This window comes from Fukomys damarensis, unplaced genomic scaffold (assembly GCF_012274545.1).
Source record: "Fukomys damarensis isolate Sample0158 unplaced genomic scaffold, DMR_v1.0_HiC HiC_scaffold_15, whole genome shotgun sequence".
In the NCBI taxonomy this organism is placed as follows: Eukaryota; Metazoa; Chordata; class Mammalia; order Rodentia; family Bathyergidae; genus Fukomys; species Fukomys damarensis.
The window spans coordinates 14,755,026-14,774,369 of NW_022900927.1; the positions used below are offsets into that span (position 1 = coordinate 14,755,026).

Sequence of the window (19,344 nt, forward strand, 5' to 3'; positions counted from 1 at the left end):
TCAGGACGGCAGGAAGGAAGACAGACCCGGCAACCTTCAGGAAGGTCTGGGACAATGTAAACTGGAAACCCATTCACGGCCACTAACCCAAGTGCCTGTGGTTTCCAAACAGGAGAAAAGTTTAAAAGGTGCTGGAAAAGTCCAACTGCTCAGTCTCTGAACTGGGAATGACAGTAATGTTCAATGCCAGTAATGTAAAACTACTGGCAACTTATCAGCAGTTTCCTACTCGCACACTATCTTTTATCTCAAATATTCTACTTCTCCCCACAGATGAGAGCTGCGCCACTACAGCCAGCCTAATGCATAATTTTAAAAGAAACAGGAAAAAAAAAAAAAGAGAGAAAGAAACTAAGACCTGCACTGCAAAACATAATATTGGAGTAGATTTATTACAGCTACTCTACATTTTAGAGTGATACATGTCCTCAGAGCTTAAAACTCTCACTATTATTGCCAGGGATGTAGCTCAGTGGCTCCACCACCTGCCTTGGCAAGCACAAGGACCTGAGTTCAATCCCCGGTACCAAAAAATCCCCCCAAAACCCCACTTAAATATTGCTAGTTATTTTATAATAATTGATTTAGTCTGCAAGTTTAAGGCAAACATATTAATGCATTTTCCTTACTTCAGGAATCATATTGAGATGACATAAAGTCTGGCTCAAAACTTTTATGTTGATTAATTAAAAGTAAGTCTGATTAAGACATTTTACAAAGATGAATGAACTAAGAGTACATAGTACAATACTTTTAAAAAAGAGTTTAAAAATCAAGAAAGGACATCTTTGCCCCATTAGAACAATGCATTTTGAAAAGGTTAAACTTCAGAAATTATTATAGGTACATAGAATTGGCAGCCAAAAAGAATACTATGTATAAAATAAATCCAATTATCGAGACTACATAAAGAAGACAGGACTCTGGGCTTCCAAGTAGGATGGGTGCATGTGATGCAGTCCAGGGAAGTGTGTGAGGGACGGTACAGACTGGCGCTGCCTGTGCACGGTGCTGCCTTCTGCTTCTGGGAGGGGGAGGGGGAGGGGGAGACGCACTTTGTCAGCTTTGCCTCTGGTGAGCAGAAATGCTTAGTGTCATTAGGAAAACAAAAATAAGATGTGAAGGAAGGCAGCCCTTCTTATCAGGAACTGAACCTGGCTTATGTGTCTCCATGCAACACTGCTAAACAGTTCTGCAGCAAATGGAAGTTACGCTTTGCGTGTTTCAGTTCTAATTCTACAAGTTCCACTAAACTTTTTTCAGAATGCAGCAACTCTTCTTATCCTAACATCTATTAGTCCTCATTTTGCAGATTCACATATAGTTTCACACTTCTGACAATGTAATTGTTGGGAAGTTTTAGCCTGCAGAACCTCTTTATTCTTTGCCCTTGCTTTACCCAGCACTTTATTGGTGTTTTCATAATCCTCTAGTGACAGAGATCTTCAGCAGAGGAGATCCTTAGCTGCTTGAGATTTTCTTAAGTAATATATAAGTAGTGTGTGTGTGTGTGTGTGTATATATATATATATATATTAGAAAAAATATTCGGGGAATCAAACTCGGGTCCTTGTGCTTGGAAGGCAGGCGGCAGAACCATTGAGCTAAATCCCCGGCCCCTTAAGTAATATTTTAAAAGGTCAGAAAGTTTGAGGGCTTCATCGGCAGGTACTTGTGCTTCTCTTTTTCTTGTTTTATCAGAGTTCTGAAACTTTGAGGAAAGACTTGTGTATGTCTGTAGACTCCTGAGTTTCTAAAGCGTATAACGAAGAACCAATTCTCTTGTAGTCATCTGCAGCAATTTTGTGGGATCTATCATCCTATCTGATTTAGCAGATGCATCCTTAACTTGGTTGTGATATTCTACAAGGAATGTTCGCTCATGCTCAAAGAAACGGTCTACATCCTTTACTCCTGAAACGACTCCATCTGCTGATCTGACCGTGTTGTTAAAGAAATCTTCAAGTTCCTTTTTTACTTTTTCTTTGAACACTCAACTCTTGATTAAATTCCAAGAAGACATGGAAATTTAAATCTTTCCACAAAATAGGACGAGCTGCCATGCAACACAGGAACACTTCATGAATTGCCACTGTCTTCTTGAATATTGCCAAGTACAGTAAACCAGTAGGCTCATTGTTGTGAGGAGTTTAATCTTTGGGTGGGTAGTCATTCGGTGTAGACAAAAAAGAAGGATGCAGAAGATGGAGGTCGCAGAATAAACCCAAGGCTCTCTTTATCCAACCCTCTTCCAGCTCTGGTTTCATCTCTGAATTCCTCCTTTGTCACTGACCCTTCCCCTTCTCCAAACTTCTGTAGCTTTTCTCTTGAAGCATCAAGGTCAAGGCTTGGTGCTGTTGGTAGAATGATATTACTGCAAAGTTGTTTCCAATGACGGGATCATGAAGCCACATACACTGCTCATGTTGTTAAACAACAGAAAACCGGTTTTGGTTAAAATTGGGCAATGGACTCTCTGTGCAGACAGCGAATTGTGCTTTATCCCTCTCACCAAGTGCATCAGAAATGTCCCCCTGAGGAGCAATGTCACTTTGAAGATCTGCATTTATTGTTACAGGTCCTTGGTCCTCCTCCAAGAGGAAGAAGCCCCGTGGTGGGCTTTCATGATCACCTCCAGGACTTCAGAATAGGGGATGTTTTTCTGGAATATTTGTTCTGAAATTAACCTAAAAAGATGGGATGCAAAACTCCCTGCTTCTTGAAAGATGGAAAGTGGTGGAATTAGAGGAAAGGAGACCTGACCTGGGCTGGTGGACCTGTGGGTTCTCTGTGCCGGTCCTCAGCTGTAAAAAGTCTCCTTGCACGTGGTCGTGCAGATGGATAAGGGCATGGTCAGTGTGAGGAGCTTTTTTTTTTTTTTTTTTTTTTTTAATTGAAGGGATAGTTTTATAATCAAAAGTCAAGTAGTTTGTCATCTTTTTCTTCCTTTTTCCCTATTTCTCCTCTTTCTTTTTTGGACCTAATAGCTAGATCTGATTTTATTGGTGAGAGAGGAAATTAATTGATTTACTGCAAAAGTTATCTTAGGATTAGAGAACGATTTCAAATGTGCATGAAGGACAATATCTGCATGGTTTTGCAGATATTTTCATTTTCCTCCTCCATCTGTCTTTCTTTTGCACAGGGAAAAATGGACCTTGAAACTTAGTCTTTTTCTTCCTTCTTCTTTTTTTTGGTACTGGGATCAAACTTGGGACCTTGTACTTTTGAGGCAGGCAGTGACACCACTGAGCTAAATCCCTGGCCCTGAAACTTCTTGATCTACTTCTCAGTTATTGAAATATACTCAACTCTTCAACTCTGGTCGTCTAAAAGGTGAAAGGGTGGATGTAACTAATGACAATTTACATGTGTATGAAGTTGAATGTCATTATAAATGTGTTATGTTCCCAGGTATTTTGGGACCTTGGAGGAGAGAACATTTTATTATTATTTTATTTTAAATAGAAGGCTGGAAAATATTTTATCTTGATTCTTGAGCCAGGTATAATGGCACATGCCTGTATCCCAGCACTCTGGGAGGCTGAGGCAGAAGATTAGAAGTTGGGCAAGAGTTCTGGGATTACAAGTATGCACTACCTCACCTGGTTAAGAATCAATATAAAATAAATATGCCTGTTAAAATTCTGTTTAACACCAAATAGAAAACATTCCTCTCCCTAGGCCCTAAACTGTGTTATGCTAGAGGAATATAGGTTTATAAATCAAGCTTGTTTATCATCAAAGGGGTATCTGATAATTATAATTAAAGCAAGAAAAATATTAGTATAATTAATTATACAAATAAAATTATATGATTTATTAAAATGTTTAAATATACAGTATGGGGCTTTACCTTTCAGTCGAGGAGGGACTCTCGAGTACTAATTGTTAAATCAGGTCTGTTCAGTCATGTTACTGTATACAATGCTTTTTTAAAAATCAATTTGGCAATGGGGAACTGAATTGAGTCAAAGCTGAAATTCTGCATGTTTTAGGCATTCCTTCAACAGATATAAAAATAGACAGATATAAAGATATAAAAGTGACTGCGATGTAGTTGTCACCCACAGGGTGTGATATCCTAAGTGTAATAGGTGCCATGATCCGTTTGGCCTGGGAAGAGGAAGAAGGTAGGGCAAAGAGCAAACCTGGAGAATCTTTATTTTTTATTTTTTTTAATTTTTATTGAGTTTAGTGGTACAGTCTAGGTCTACAATACAGTTACATTCATTACTGGGATCCTGTACCTTCACATGATAGGTCTTGGTTCTCATTTTTTCCCCTTGCCCCTGCCCTCCCTTCACTCAGTCCTCAGAGTTTTTATCATGAATGGGCGTTGAATTTTGTCAAATGCTTTTTCTGCATCTATCGAGAGGATCATGTGGTTCTTGTCCTTGACTTTGTTAATATAGTGTATTACATTTATTGATTTATGTATGTTGAACCATCCTTGCATCCCTGAAATAAATCTGACTTGGTCAGGTTTGGTGGCCCAGCTGTCACAACACAAACATGCCTGAGTTGGGGAGTGAGGATTGAGAAAGGAAAGAACACTCAAGACTGAGTGGAGACCAAGAGAAGTCTGATTTATTTCACTGAAACAGCTCCTTTTAAAGGCTCACATCAGCAGGAAGCTTTTAAGGGCTCACAACAACAGAAAACACCAAGCAATCGTTTTTATCTTTATGCAAAGACTGGATTTCCTGACTTTTACAGATAACATCAGATTTTCGGCTAACGAGTTCCTGTTATGGCAGGGTCAAAGAACAAAACGAGTTTAACAAACAGTGTCCTTGAAAAGTAACAAATGTTGCATAGATTGTGTTGATGCCTTAATTGTACAGGAAGAAGTTATTTTCCAAATGTCAAACTCCATTGGACCATGACTGGGCCCCCACAGTCAGGATGTATGATCTTCTTGATGATCCTCTGTATTCTGTTTGCTAGTATCTCATTGAGGATTTTTGCATCTATATTCATTAAGGAGATTGGCCCATAGTTCTCTTTTTTAGTTACATCTTTCCCAGGTTTGGGAATCAAAGTGATATTTGCTTCCAGGAATGAATTTGGAAGTATTGCTTCCCTTTCAATTTCATTGAAAAGTCTGAAGAGTAATGACAGTAGTTTTTCTCTAAATGTCTTGTAAAATTCAGCAGTGAATCCATTAGGACCTGGGCTTTTCTTTGTTGGTAAGTTTTTAATTATATTTTCAATTTCACTGTGATTGGGGTGTTTAAAATGTTTTTATCTTCTTCGTTCAACTTTGGTAATTCATAAGTATCTAGAAATCTGTCCATTTCTTCTGTGTTTTCCATTTTATTAGAGTACAGGTTCTCACAGTATGTATTAGTAATCCTCTGGATTACTGTGGGATCTGTTGTGAGTTCACCTTTTTCATTCCTAATTGCATGAATCTGAGCCTTTTCTTTCCTTTTTTTGTTAAGGTTTGCTAAGGGTTTATTAATTTTATTTATTCTTTCAAAAAACCAACTCTTTGATTCATTTATTTTTTGTATTTTTTTCTTAGTTTCCATTGCATTGATTCTGCTCTAATCTTTATAATTTCCTCTCTTGTTTGAACTTTGGGTTTTTCTTGCTCTTGTTTTTCCAGGAGTCTAAGAGTCATCATTAGGTTGTTTATTTGAGCTCGCTCTGTTTTCCTAATGTGGGCATTCAGTGCTATGAATTTTCCACATAGAACTGCTTTCATTGTGTCCCATAGATTCCTGTATGTTGTATTGGCATTTTCATTTATTTGTAAAAACTGTCTGATTTGTTCTTTAATTTCCTCTGTCATCCATTGATTGTTCAGGAGAGTGTTGTTCAATTTCCATGTGTTTGTGAATTTCCTACAGTTTCTTATGCTATTGATCTCCATCTTTATTGCATTGTGATCTGATTATATAAAGGGAATAACTTCAATTCTTTTGCATTTTCAAACCTGTTGTGTGAGCTAGTATGTGATCTGTCTTGGAGAATGACCCATGTGCAGCTGAAAAGAATGTATATTCTGATTTTGTAGGTTGGAACACTCTACACATGCTAATAAGTCCCTACGTTCAAAAGCTTGGTTCAGTTCTAGTATTTTATTGTTGATTTTTTCTAGATGATCTCTACAATTGTATTAGTGGTTATTTGGTTTTTTATGTTACTTAATTTTTGTTTTATATAATTGGGGGCATTTATATTTGGTGCATATATGTTTATGATTGTCATTTCTTCCTCTTGGATTGTTCCCTTTACAAGGATGTAGTGGCCTTTGTCTCTCTTAATCAGTTTTGGTTTGAAGTTTGCTTTGTCTGCGAGTAAGATTGCTACCCCTGCTTTTTTCTGGGCTCCTGTCGCATGCAGAATTTTTTTCCATCCTTTTACTTTCAGTGTATGGGCTTCTTTTTGCACTAGGTGTATTTCTTATTTACAACATATTGTTGGATTTTGCTTCTTAATCCATTCTGCCAATCTATTTCTCTTGATTGGTGAACTGAGGCCATTGACATGGATAGTTATAAGTGATATATACTGACTTATTTTTGTCATGTTATTGTCCTTTTGTTGACTCTTTTTTTTAATATTTTGTCCTCTCCTTTTAGTTTCTTGCCTCGGCTATTTGATTTGCTCTGTTGGGCCACCTGGTGTTGTGATCTTCATTGCCTTTTTCTGGGATATTGTTTAAAATTCTTTGCAGTGCTGGTTTAGTATTCATGAAGTTTCTCAAGTGTTCTTTGTCATGGAAGTATCTTATTCCTCCGTCCATTTTGAAAGAGAGTTTTGCAGGATACATCAGTCTTGGTTGGAGTTTGTTTTCTTTTAGGACTTGAAATATCTCACTCCAGGCTCTCCTTGACCTGAGGGTTTGTGTTGAAAAGTCTGCTGTGATTCTGATGGGCTTTCCTTCATATGTGATTTGTTTCTTTTCTCTTACTGCTTGTCGTATTTTGTTCTTCTGTTGGGTTACTGGGATCTTGATTATTATATGTCTAGGTGTAGATTTTTTTTTTTATCATGGCTAGTTGGTGTCCTATATGCCTCGCTTATCTGTATGTCTAATTCTTCCCCTCTGTTTGGGAAATTTTCTGTCATTAATTCTGTGAACAGCTTTTTTAAGTCATTTGCATTTTCTCCTGGTACTTCATAGATTCCTATCAGACTTATGTTATTCTTCTTTGCATCATCTAGGAATTCTTGGATCAATTTCTCATGATCCCTTACTGTTTTTAAGAGACCTCGCTTTTCACGGTCACTGTGATCCTATCTTCTAGGTCACTGTGATCCTATCTTCTATATCTGAGATTCTATCTTAACATTCTTTTATTATGTTGCACACACTTTCAATGGAGTGTTTAATCTCCTGGATATCTGTTTGAATCTGTTTAATGGATTCCATTTCTTTCCTATGTTGGGTGTTCATTGTTTCCATTTCTTATTCTGGGCCTTCATGGCTTCTATTATGTTCCTGAGTTCATCTATTTTTTTTGTCAGTTTCTGTTCTAGAGTCTTGAATCATGTCTTTCATTTTGTTCACCATCTTTATGGTTATCTGGGAAATTATTTCTGTTTTGAATTTTTCTAGAGCTTGATTGATTAGTTTTTTTACTTCATGTCCTGTGATTTCTGAATGTCCTGAAGGTTCACTCTCTGATTTTTCATCCTCCTTTGCCCTACTGTATGCCATTGGTGAACTGGAAGTCTGTCTTTGTGGCTTGCTTAAGTGTTTTCTCACCTTTATTTTTGCTGTTACTTTGCCCTTGATTCAATCTCTGGTTCATTAAATCTTCCTGATATCGTTGCATCCCAACCTTTGATTCTCTAATGACTTATAGAAATTCTCATTTTCATAGTTGAGACAACTCGTCAAATCAATCCCTATCCTTTATCCCAATCGAAACAATCAGGAATGCAATAGGATCAATCACCACGCTTTATAGCCAGTCATACCTTGGTGGAGTGCATCCAAGGACTGGCACAATAAGGGGATCTGAGAGCCAGGGGTGGGGGTGACAGTGCTCAGTGGTGCCCATGTGGTTACCTTCCTGGCACTGGGTCCAGAGCAATCAATTGTGCCTGTAGGAAAAGTTGTGGCTATGCAGGCCTGTAGATTGGGCCTGGACAGTGGAGGGAGATCTGAAGTCCAAGCTAGCCACTTTCCCAAAAACTAGAAGCGCATGGTCTTTATCACAAAAGTACTGAGTGTGGCCCTCAATTGGAGGTGAGGAGTATGAAGTCACGTGCCTTTCCTGAGAGGATGACAGCTGGAGCTAAGAGGAAGTCCTAGGAGTGAGAGACGGGTCCAGGATGAAGTGGCAAAAGGGAATAATAGAGGGGATGAAAAATCAGTGGGAGAGGCCCCTTTCCAAGGCTTTTATGGCAAATGTATGATCATGCACACTCAGTGGCAGCAGAACAGGGTGACCTTGACCTGCTGCCCTCAGTAGGAGTTGAACTGGGCTCAGATTGTAGGAAGCAACAGGAGAGTTAGACAGGGAGCAGACAAGGGTAGTAAGAACAAGAAGCTGACCTGGAGAATCTTGAGCCATAAATGTGTCTCCTACAGAAACTGGGAGGACCAGGGCCTGGGATATAGCTCAGCAGTGCTGCATCTGCCTTGCAAGTACAATGTCCTGAGCTTGATTCCCAGTACTAGGGGGAAAAAAATTAACTCTTACCAGAAACAGAAACTGGTAGGGTTGGAGAAAGCAGTCCAGGAACTACTGTACTTTAATCACAGGTCAATGTCTTGAAGCAGTGTAGTGTACTTGGGGCTCCGTAAATTGTTAGTCCTGATTGAAGCACAGCTTTTGAATGTAATACTAAGGAATAGGAAGTTTTATCATATGCCTAACAGAAAGTCCTCAAGGGATTCTATTCAGGGAAATATAGGATACATTTGTATCTGAGAATATTACTCTGAAAGTAGTGTCCAGGACAGTTGGGAAGGTGCCCCTTCTATTCCTGGATACAGCGTCTCTCAGGATTCCCAGGAGATTGGTTCTAGGATCCCCTCCCTTGAAAATAGCAAAATCCAAGGATACTCAAGTCTCCTATATAAAATTACATAATATGTATAGACTACACATATCCTCCTGTGTAATTTAAATACATTATCTCTAGAGTCCTTATGACACCCAAGACAATGTAGTTGCTCTTTATACAGTTGTTACATTGTATAGTTAAGGGAACAATGACAAGAAAAGAGTTTATTCACGTCCAGAACAGGCCCAATCCTTTTACAGAATATTTTGAATCCATGTTTGGTTGAGTTCACAGATGTGGTGTTCATAGATATTGAAGACTAGCTCTACATATATGTGCTTGTGGGCACATGGGGGGAGGCGGAAGGGAGGGGGGAGGGAGGGAGGGAGAGGGAGAGAACAGTCATGAAATCAGTTATTTAAGAACTTCAAAAGAAATAATGTCTTCAAGAAGTTAAAGTTTACTGAGAGACTTCACTCATTCATAGAAATAATAAACTGAATCCCCCACTCTCTGAAATCCTGATTCCAGTGTCTGACGTATTCACTGGTCATCTCCGTCTTGCAGTGTCTCTGTCGTGGAGACCAGCGGGTCTCAAGTGACGTGGCTGAAGCAATTCGATCTAGGGGTTAAAAGATTATTGAGAGGAAGAGGAAGTGGGATAAGCACATCTTCACTGGGATCCTATGACTTTTCAATCTGTGGGGTTCTAACAAGTGAACTGCCTGGACTGGTTGTAGGATGTTGTTAGCTGTGAAAGATTTGATTTGCGGTAAGCAGGAGCGGAGCCGTCTCAGGGACGGTTTTCAGTACTTCCACTAGGGGGCAGTGGTGCTCTCTACAATGACGGTGTCTGTCAACAGGACAATTTATCGTTCTTTTTTTAGACTTGAAGTGGGTGTGAGTGGGAAGCATTGATTAATTCTGACTTCCCCGGACATTAGGGTGGCTTTGGAGCCAAGTTCCCAAAAAATAGAGAATGGTTAAATAGCATCTGTGGAACAACGGTGTCTTTTAAACAAGAGTGAGTACTTAATCAAAGCTGTTGCTGCGTACAGTCGGTTACATTAAGACTGCAAATTCATAATTCTCTTTCAAGCAATTTTTTTATTTTATGAAAAAATAAAAACCTCAAAACAAGATAATGAAAGAATAACAACAATTAATACACTGTGAGTCATTATCTTCAAAGTAGTTACTCAGAAATTAGATTCATTCATAGGAAAATTAATACATATTGAGGATATACTCCTAAATGAAATAAATAAGTCACACGTGTAAATACCGAATAGTTTCTCTGGTGTGAATAAACTAGAATGGTACATAAGATCATAATGAGATAACTGACCATGTGAAATAGGAAGAAAAGGGCTAAAGGTATAGGGAAAGTGGGAAGGGTAGGGGAAAGGTAATAATGGATAGGAAAAAAATATGAGAAAATGAAAAAATGGAAATAAAATGTTTGTGAATGGGGAGGGGAGGAGGGGGTGAAGGAGGGCAGGGACAAGGGGAAAAAATGAGAACCAAGACCTGTCATGTAAAGGTACAAGATCCCAATAATGAATGTAACTGTACTGTAGACCTAAAATAGACCAGTAAACTCAAATGAGGAAAAAAAAAGGAGTTATTCAGAGTATGAGACATAAGTCTTCATGCTCCTGTCCAACAGCCTCACAAGCCTCAAGAACTTTGATTTTGTGTGACTCGGGAAACTACAGGAGCACATTCTGCAGAGCAGAGGGCGAGGGGTAAAAATAACTTTTGTGCAATACAAGTCCCTGATGTGTTCGGGCTGCATGTAGTTACCATGGATTCGTCTTAGCCTGTCAGAGACCGTGTGGCTGCGTTCCTCCTGGAAGAGGTCAAGGGGCACAGCCCCCGCAAGGTCAGAGGGGTCATCAGGGTGTCACCGTGGAAAGGAGATGGGTACCGAGTCAGGAGGAAGTATCTGGGTTTTTTTTACCACTGACTCTCAGCGACCTCTACTGAATCGTGTGGCCTGGTTTGTCCTCACAGTTCACACCTGAGAAATGAGCGGATGGGCTGCGGTGAATTTTCAGTCATTGAAACTCTAAAATTCGAAATGCTGTGAAAACACAAATCCATTATAATTTGATGGCCATCGACACAGCTTAGTGTAGCCCTCAGAAGAGGGGATTTTCAGTTTGACTTCCTTTACCAATTCTATCTGGCAGCACAGGATATAAACTTTGTCATGAAAGAAGGAGGTTTATTATTGTATTCAACAAGCAAAGAGCTGGGCATCTTATGAAGTTTCATCTAGAAGGCATGAGTTCATTGTTTTTTACCCTGTTCTATTCCAGTGAGGAAGAAGAGAGGTGTCAAGATTCATTCTTCCAGACTTGGTTCTGGGTGAAGAGGCTAAAGCACAGGAAGCCGGCAAAGTCCCTACTCTCTTGAGTGAATTTTTAAACTAGAGGTGATCTAATGGTATAGATTTGTAGCTGGTAATAAAGTGAAAATAGAGCATGGAGGTAAACTTATGAAAGAATTGTAAAAGAATTAGTAGACCACATGCAATTACCACACTAATTCTAGGCCTCATATGTGACAGGTGATAGGACCCCCAAGCCTGCATCTGTCTACCAATGTATAGGGTCAGAGAAGCAGATAGTGTGCTTGTGACTTGGCAACAATGGGCAGGAAGGTGACATTGTTGGAAAGGGGGCCATCTTTATTACCATCTACAAATCTACACCATAAGTTCTCCTCTAGCTTAAAAATGTTGTCCTTGTTAAAGTGTGAAGTCTGAGGCCAGTGGAAGATCATCAGAAAGAGAGGGGAGACGTGGAAGTGGGGGACTCCAAAAGGGTTGGCCACCTGGTAGAAGGCCTATATGTTAAGGTATTTGAAGTTTACTTTCTAGGCCTGTGGATCCAGTCACAGAGGAGTCCTGGATGATATGAGGCAGGGCAGTGTGTGAATTACACTCAGGAAATACCCAGTCCCAAGAAGTAGGTGGTATTCTACTCCATGGTGTTGCTATGTAGAAATTTGTGTCCACTCTTATCAGACCTTTGAGTTTTTCAAGTGGAGCGAGAAATCTAGGTTTGTAAGAAAAATATTCCTATTTGAGTTCTGGAAACAAATTCAAATTTATTTAACAAATGTGTGGCCCAAACTGAACATAGACTGTATTGATCTTTAGTTTTTAATCCTGTGGGAGGCAAAATGAACTGTGTTAGATCTCAATAGGGTGGTTGATGGAATCAGTTTTGCTTTGTAGAAGGATTATGTTGGAAACAGTGAGAAGAATAGATTGAAGGAATTAGCATAGAGTCAAGAAAAGTAATAATGAAGCTTTTTGAAATAAAAATCAAGATAGCAAACTAAAGCAAAAGTAATATGGACATTTAGGGGAAGTGGCAGGTTGTGGGGACTAAGGACTATAGTTGCTGAAATAAAACAAAGTTAGATGACTTTTAGATTTGTGAGTCGAATGGCTAAGGAAATGATCTTTTCACTGATATAGGAAATGAGAAAGCAAACCTGGTTTGCAAAATCAATATTAGGAGCTCTTTTTGTACACACAGATTGGGCATCCTTGTTCTGAAAATCCAAAATAAAAAATGCACCAGCTTTATGCTTAAATGGTTTTGGATTTTAGAACATCTTGCATTTTGGATTTGAAGACTAAAGATGCCCACCCCGTAAACTATCTGCAAATCTTCCCAAGTTTGTAAAAACCCAAAGCCATAATCACTTTTCTCCTAAAGCATTTTGGACAAACAGTACTCCAACTGGTTGAGTTTGAGGTGCTGTATCTGTTAGGTGTCTAAGTGAAATCAGCTGGTCCATCTGATGGGTCATGAAGCTCAAAAAGGAAAGTAGGTTGGGTCAAATACTGGGGCGTCATTAGCAAATGGTTCATACTTCCTCTTTTGACAAATATATTGTCCTCCAATATGCTGGGTATTGTTGATTTTGGGATATAAAAGAATAGTGATGTCGCAGAACTCGGGAACTCAATGTATAGGGAAGCAGCAGATAGTAAAGGCGAAGGCGCACAAATGCAGTGAATAGAAATGGTGACGAGAGGAAACATAGCTCCTGGGAAGGTGAAAGAGTATATGGAAAGAAATAGACGTCACGTTGGTCACTCCAGGCACCTGAGTGGGTAGAAGATCAAGTGAGAGAGAAGGTAGATGGTCCCATGTGCAGAAGAGTTGAAACCTGGGTTAGATGAGAGGAGTGCAAGGAAAGAACTTGGAGCTCGTGTCATGTACTGGACCAAAGAAGGAGCAAAACTTCCAAGGCTGGGGTAACCTGCAGTTCAGGCCTTTGAGCTCTTCTCTATTTATTTATTGTTATTCTTGTGATTACCCATATCATAGCTTGACATACCACACATGCCTTATGATTTCCAAAGTTATGTTTCTGGCTCAGACTTCTTTGAACTTTAGCTATTATTATATAGCTTCATATGAATGTCTGAGGCATCTCATATTTATCACATCCAAAAGCAAGCTTCTAACATTTTCTCTTCTCTTTTTAAAATTTTACCTGCAGTCTTTCCCATTTAAGTAATGAGAACACCATTCTCTTAGTTTCTTACCCAAATTCAGTAAATCCTATCGGCTTTACCTAGAAAACACATGCAGAACCTAACTACCTTTTATTATTTTCACTATTACCAACTTAATCAAAGCCACTAACATTTCTCATCTGGAATATTGCAGTGGTCTCACAATTGGTCTTTATGCTTCAATGCATGAACTCTATTTTATTTCCATAAAGTAGCCAGAATTTTAAAACATCATGTCTCATTATCTCACTTGCTAAAATTCCCCAGTGCATTTTCACTTTTAGTTGGAGTAAAAGTCAAGCTACTTCCAGGGCTCATACAAGGTCTGTTGGGATCAGTCCCCAGTCACTTCTTTATTCAGTTTCTATCTATCTCTTTTATTGTTACTCAGCTCCAGCCATGGTAGTCTTTTTGATGTTCTAATCTTCCCTGCATGTGCCTGCCTCATGGCCTTTGTACTTAACTGTTTTGTCTACCTGGATTGATTTTCTTGAAGAAATCTTTATGCTTTACTCTTTTGCTTCATTCAGGTACTATCCAATATTGGCTTTCTGGCTACTTAGCCAAAATTATGATGCAGAGGCAGGAGCCAGGAGGACCCCAGAATCAGCTTCCCTTTCCCTGACTAATGCTGCCTTTGCTCCTGGGGTCTCCATAGTACAGGGCAACAGAGGTGAATCCAACAGACTGATCTGATCAGAGAAGATACCAACACCCAGTAGGAGAGTTTTGCTTTAGGACTGAGGTGTTAGGCTACCACAGAGATGGGATGAGAGATGGCATTGAGTTTTAGGGATGGAGAGGGTGAGAGCTAAAAAGTGATCTCCTGGGGTCTTCTGGAAGGCCCAGGATCAGACTGGGAGGATCATGGGGCCTGTACTCTGCTGTGGGAGGCCAGGTTTGAGCATGTATGAGTCAGAGGGGACAATCCTGAAGAAGAAGGAGCTTGGTCCACACCCAGCAGAAACAGTGGCCTGAAGTACTGTATAGTACCTCATTAATGCTTTGCTAAAACCACAGTCTTCTCTCTTCTGGTTAAGGGCTGTTCATGAGTGGTTCTTAGAGTTGCTCAATATCCAGTTGATGGTGATATGACCGAATTTACCACCATAGCCGAGTTTGCATGGCAGTGACAGTTGGCTTTATTCTCTGTGCCAATATCTGGATTGCCTAGGGGCCATAAACAATAAAAAAATGGATATACAGTCAGAGGACTGCAATATTAATTCTGTCCAAGGCAGGCTGTAAATAGTGAATCCCAATACTGGCTTGTTTTGCGAAATGAATCTGGCTGAAGCCTACGTGCCAAGGTCAGAGTAATGTACACCCAAATTCCATTCCCACAACTAAAACCTTCTGGTGTTCTAATTACAATCAGATATTCTGTTCCTAATTTGAGATGCTTTGTTTTGTCTTTATGAGCCCTGTTTACATTAATTTCCATAGAAATCACACATTGCCTTTACCCCAATTGATTGCCAATAAAAGCCAGTGCCTGGGACTGTCTAGTGCCTTTTGTGGGTGAACCAACATCGGTCATCCTGGCACCCACTTCTCTCTCTTAGCTCTGTCTCCCAGTGTATTCTTTTTGTCAGGCCTGCATCATATCCTTGGGAGGTGGGAACTGGAACCCGACCAGGAGGTCTCCAGCAAATACATACACACAGAATTATGGGAAAGTAAGGCAACAGAAGACTCCCAGGGTCTCTTAATTCTTCTAAAGCAGATCAAGGAAGCACAACAGGAGAGGAAAGCACATACCAGGTAGCGGAACTCAATGGAAGATTATAGATGAGATGAAGAAATTAGGCGAGTCCGTGGAGGAAACAAACCAAGACATAACATAATTATCACTCAAAATGCTCAAAGTTGATTTGGGTGAAAAAATAAAAAATTGGAAGAGCTGACCAAAATGGTTCAAAACATGAATTTATCAAAGGTATAGAATCCTTGAAAAGATATCAGACATAAATACCCAAAATAAAAACTGTATAGAATTCATAAATGACCATGACCAATGCAAAGACAGAATGTCTGAAATTGAGGGCAAAATGGTAAATTATGTAGAAGTACTCAAAGATGAAGTGGGGGGAGGTAGGGAGAAAGGCAGATTGGAGTTAGAGAAAAGCTAGAAGATAGCACAGATGGAATTAATGTTTACAGAAATCGTAGAAAGCTTGGCAGATATTAGAAAACATACAAGTTGAGTTCAACATGCAAGTAAGTGAGGCTTTCAGAATACCCCCCCAAAAAACAACAACAAAAAAACTGGCGGAAAAAGCAGCTCATCAAGATATATCCTTAATAAATTTCCAGATAGCCAACAGATAAAACCCCAGAATTTTAAAAGCAGCCAAATGAAAAATCACTTATAAAGATAAACCCATTAAAGTTATAGTAGGCTTTTCTTAACATAACCTTAACATCCAGAAGTATTTCAACAGTTTGAAGTATTTCAGGCTCTAAGAGAAAATAATGTACAGCCCCGATTAACATAGCCAGCAAAGTTGCCCTTCAAAATAGATGAAGAAATAATGATATTTTATGAAAAAGACTTCCTCAAGTGATGCATGAGTACTAAACTAGTACTGCAAAAATACTCAAGGATATCCTAGACAGAAAGGACAAAACAAAGCGAAAGCCTGGATGAAATAAAAACACAAACAAGGTCATGGATAAAAAAAAAATGACAGCAAAGCAACAAGCAACCACACCAGCCCTCTTTCTGTCCCTTATCTAGGCTACCCACCCTGAGGGTGGGCCACGCACCCAGAGTGGGGCACCCTTAATCCTATTTCAAACTATACCAAACCAATCAGTGGACTAATTTCATAATCACACACTCTTGATCCCAGCATCATATAGTTAACCTCAGCATCACATACTCTAAGTCCATCCACCCCTGAAAAGCCCCAGCTATGACTGCATGGGGCTTTAGGGGGACATCTACACACAAGTGATAAAGTGCAATGATAGTAAATAACCAACACATCTGAGTGGTATCTCTCAACATTAATGACCTCAACTCTCCAATTAACAGACACAGATTGGTAGAATGGATCAAAAACAGTATCCAACAGTCTGTGGTGTTTAAGAAACTTATCCAAAAGGATATTCATACATTAAAATTAAAGGGTGGAAAACCACATTTCATGCACTAAGACCCACCCAAACAAGTAGGGTTAGCAATTTTAATCTCAGACAGAGTAAACTTCAAGCTAAAATTGATTAAAAGACACACACACACACAAAAGGTCACTACATACTAGTTAAGGGAACGATCCATCCAAAAGAAATAATGCTTATAAATCTATATGTACCAAATGCTGAAGCACTTATCTTCATAAAAAAATACCGCTGAACATAAAATATTAAATAAATACTAACAAAATCCTTGTGTGGGATTTTAATAGTCCACTACTGCAAAGACTTAGATCAACTAAACAACAACAACAAAATCAATAAAGAAATATCAGAGCTGAGTCTCATTGTTGATCATATGGACTTACTAGATATCTACAGGATAGTCCCTTCCACTACAGGAGACTATACATTCTTCTCTGCAGCACATGGTACTTTCTCCAAAACAGGTTACTTAGTAGTCCACAACGCCTGCTTAAATAAATATAAAAGAATTGAAATCACCCCATGTGTGCTATCAGACCACTGTGCAACAAAGCTGTAAATCAATGACAGAAGAAATCACAGAATGTGTAGAAACAACTCAAAAATTAATAAAGTATTGCTAAATAGCCATTGGGTCACAGAAGAAATTTTAAAATTTCTGAAAGTTAATGACAATGCCTGTATAATTCACCAGAACCTCTGCGGCACTATGACAGCAATCCTAAGAGGAAAGTTCATTGGAATCAAAGTCCACTTTAGGACAACAGAATGAGCTCAAATAATTAACCTTAGGAGGAACCTTAAGACACTTGAGAGGCAACAACAACCCAGGACCAAACCAAAATTGAAGGAAATCATAAAGATTAGAGCAGAAATCAATGAACTGTAGACTAGAAAAATAATACACAGAATGAGCCAATAAAAGACCTGGCTTTTGGAAAGAATAAACAAAGTAGCTAAACCCTTAGCCAAACTACTAAGTGAAAGAGAGAAAAGACCCATATCAATGACTTTGAAAATGATAAAGATGAAATCACAATAGATATTATTGAAATCCAGAAGATACTAACTACTATGAAAAACTATATTCCAACAAATTGGAAACACTTTGAAGAAATGTACAGATTTCTACATTCATACAAATTACTAAGCTAATCCAAAAGATGCAAAAATGCTGAACAACCAGGATAATCTCTTTGATGAACACAGATGCAAAATCTTCAAAAAGATTTTAGTGAATAGAATGCAACACATCATCACAAAGCTCTTACATCATGATAAGTAAGTCACATCTCAGAGATGCAGTGATTGTTTAAGATGTGCAATTCAATAAATATATCATATAAATAGAAGCAAGCACATAAAGTACACAATCATCAGTATATCCAGAAAAGACTTTTGACGCAATCCAACATGTCTTCCTGAAAGGAATGCTGAAGAAAAATAGGTATAGGACCATATCTGAATTTGATAAAAGCTACTTATGACAAACCAACTACCAATGTTATAAATGGAGAAAAACTAAAAGCATTACCATAGTGAGGAACAAGACAAGGATGGCCTGTTCAACATAGTACTTAAAGCATTGGAGCAATCATGCAAGAGAAAGAGAAGGGAGAGAACAAAGTAGAGAGAGAAAACCACTGCATCACCCTTAGTTTCTCATTTCCTTAAGTACTATATTCAGACAAAAGTGATTTGGTGCCAACAGGCCTGTGTGGCTAGAATGACTTGTTTCCAGCCTTGAGAAGGCTCTGGGAGTGTTCAGTCCTTTATGTGTTAACAGTTATCTCTATACAGTCCTTTCCCAGGATGTAGCCAGCTTCCCTGCAGAAAGGTATGTGGCCAAGGTCACTTCAGAGAGCACACACGTTCCAGATGACTCTCATCCCTCTAATTCTTTTTCTGACAGAAGGAAATTAGGAAAACAATTCCATTCACAGAAGCATCAAGAAAATGAAATACCTAGGAATTAACCTAACCAAGGAAGTTAAAGATCTCTTCAAACGAAACTACAGTACTCTGAAAATGGAGATTGAGGAGAACATCTGGAAATGGGAAGATGTCCCCTGCTCCTGGATTGGCAGAATCAGTATTGTCAAAATGATCATACTACCAAAACTGTTGTACAGATTCAGTGAAGTCCCAATGAAAATACCAACAGTATATGTCACAGGTCTAGAAGCAACAATATTAAAATCCATATGGAACAGAAGAGACAGTAGCAGAAACAATCTTGGCCTACAAGAGCAAAGCAAGAGGCATCACAATATCTGACGTCAAGCTATACACAAAGTAACAGTGATTAAAAGCAGCATGGACTGGAACAAAAAGAAAATGGAACAGAATAGAGGCTACATAAACATCCCCAGCCACATTTAGCTATTTGATCTTTGACAAAGTGGGCAAAAGCATACACTGGAGGAAAGATAGCCTATTCCACAAGTGGTACTGGGAAGACTGGATATCTGTGTGCAGAAGATTGAAGCTGGACCTATATCTGTCACCATGCACTAGACTAAAATGAAATGGATCAAAGATCTAAACATTAAAACAGAAGCAGTGAACCTCCTGGAAGTTAAAATAGGTAGACACTTGAATTCATAGGTTTAGGAAAGGATTTCCTAAACAGAACCACAACTACATAAGACATAACAGCAAGAATCAACAAAAGAGAATATATCAAGTTAAAAAACTCT

The 19,344-nt window shown here is 38.9% G+C and overlaps 1 pseudogene; it reads right to left on the reverse strand.

The window, feature by feature from the left end:
- Window positions 1-1,159: 1,159 nt before the first annotated feature.
- On the reverse strand, window positions 1,160-15,059 carry LOC104856198 (annotated as a pseudogene).
- Between the last annotated feature and the right edge of the window lie 4,285 nt (window positions 15,060-19,344).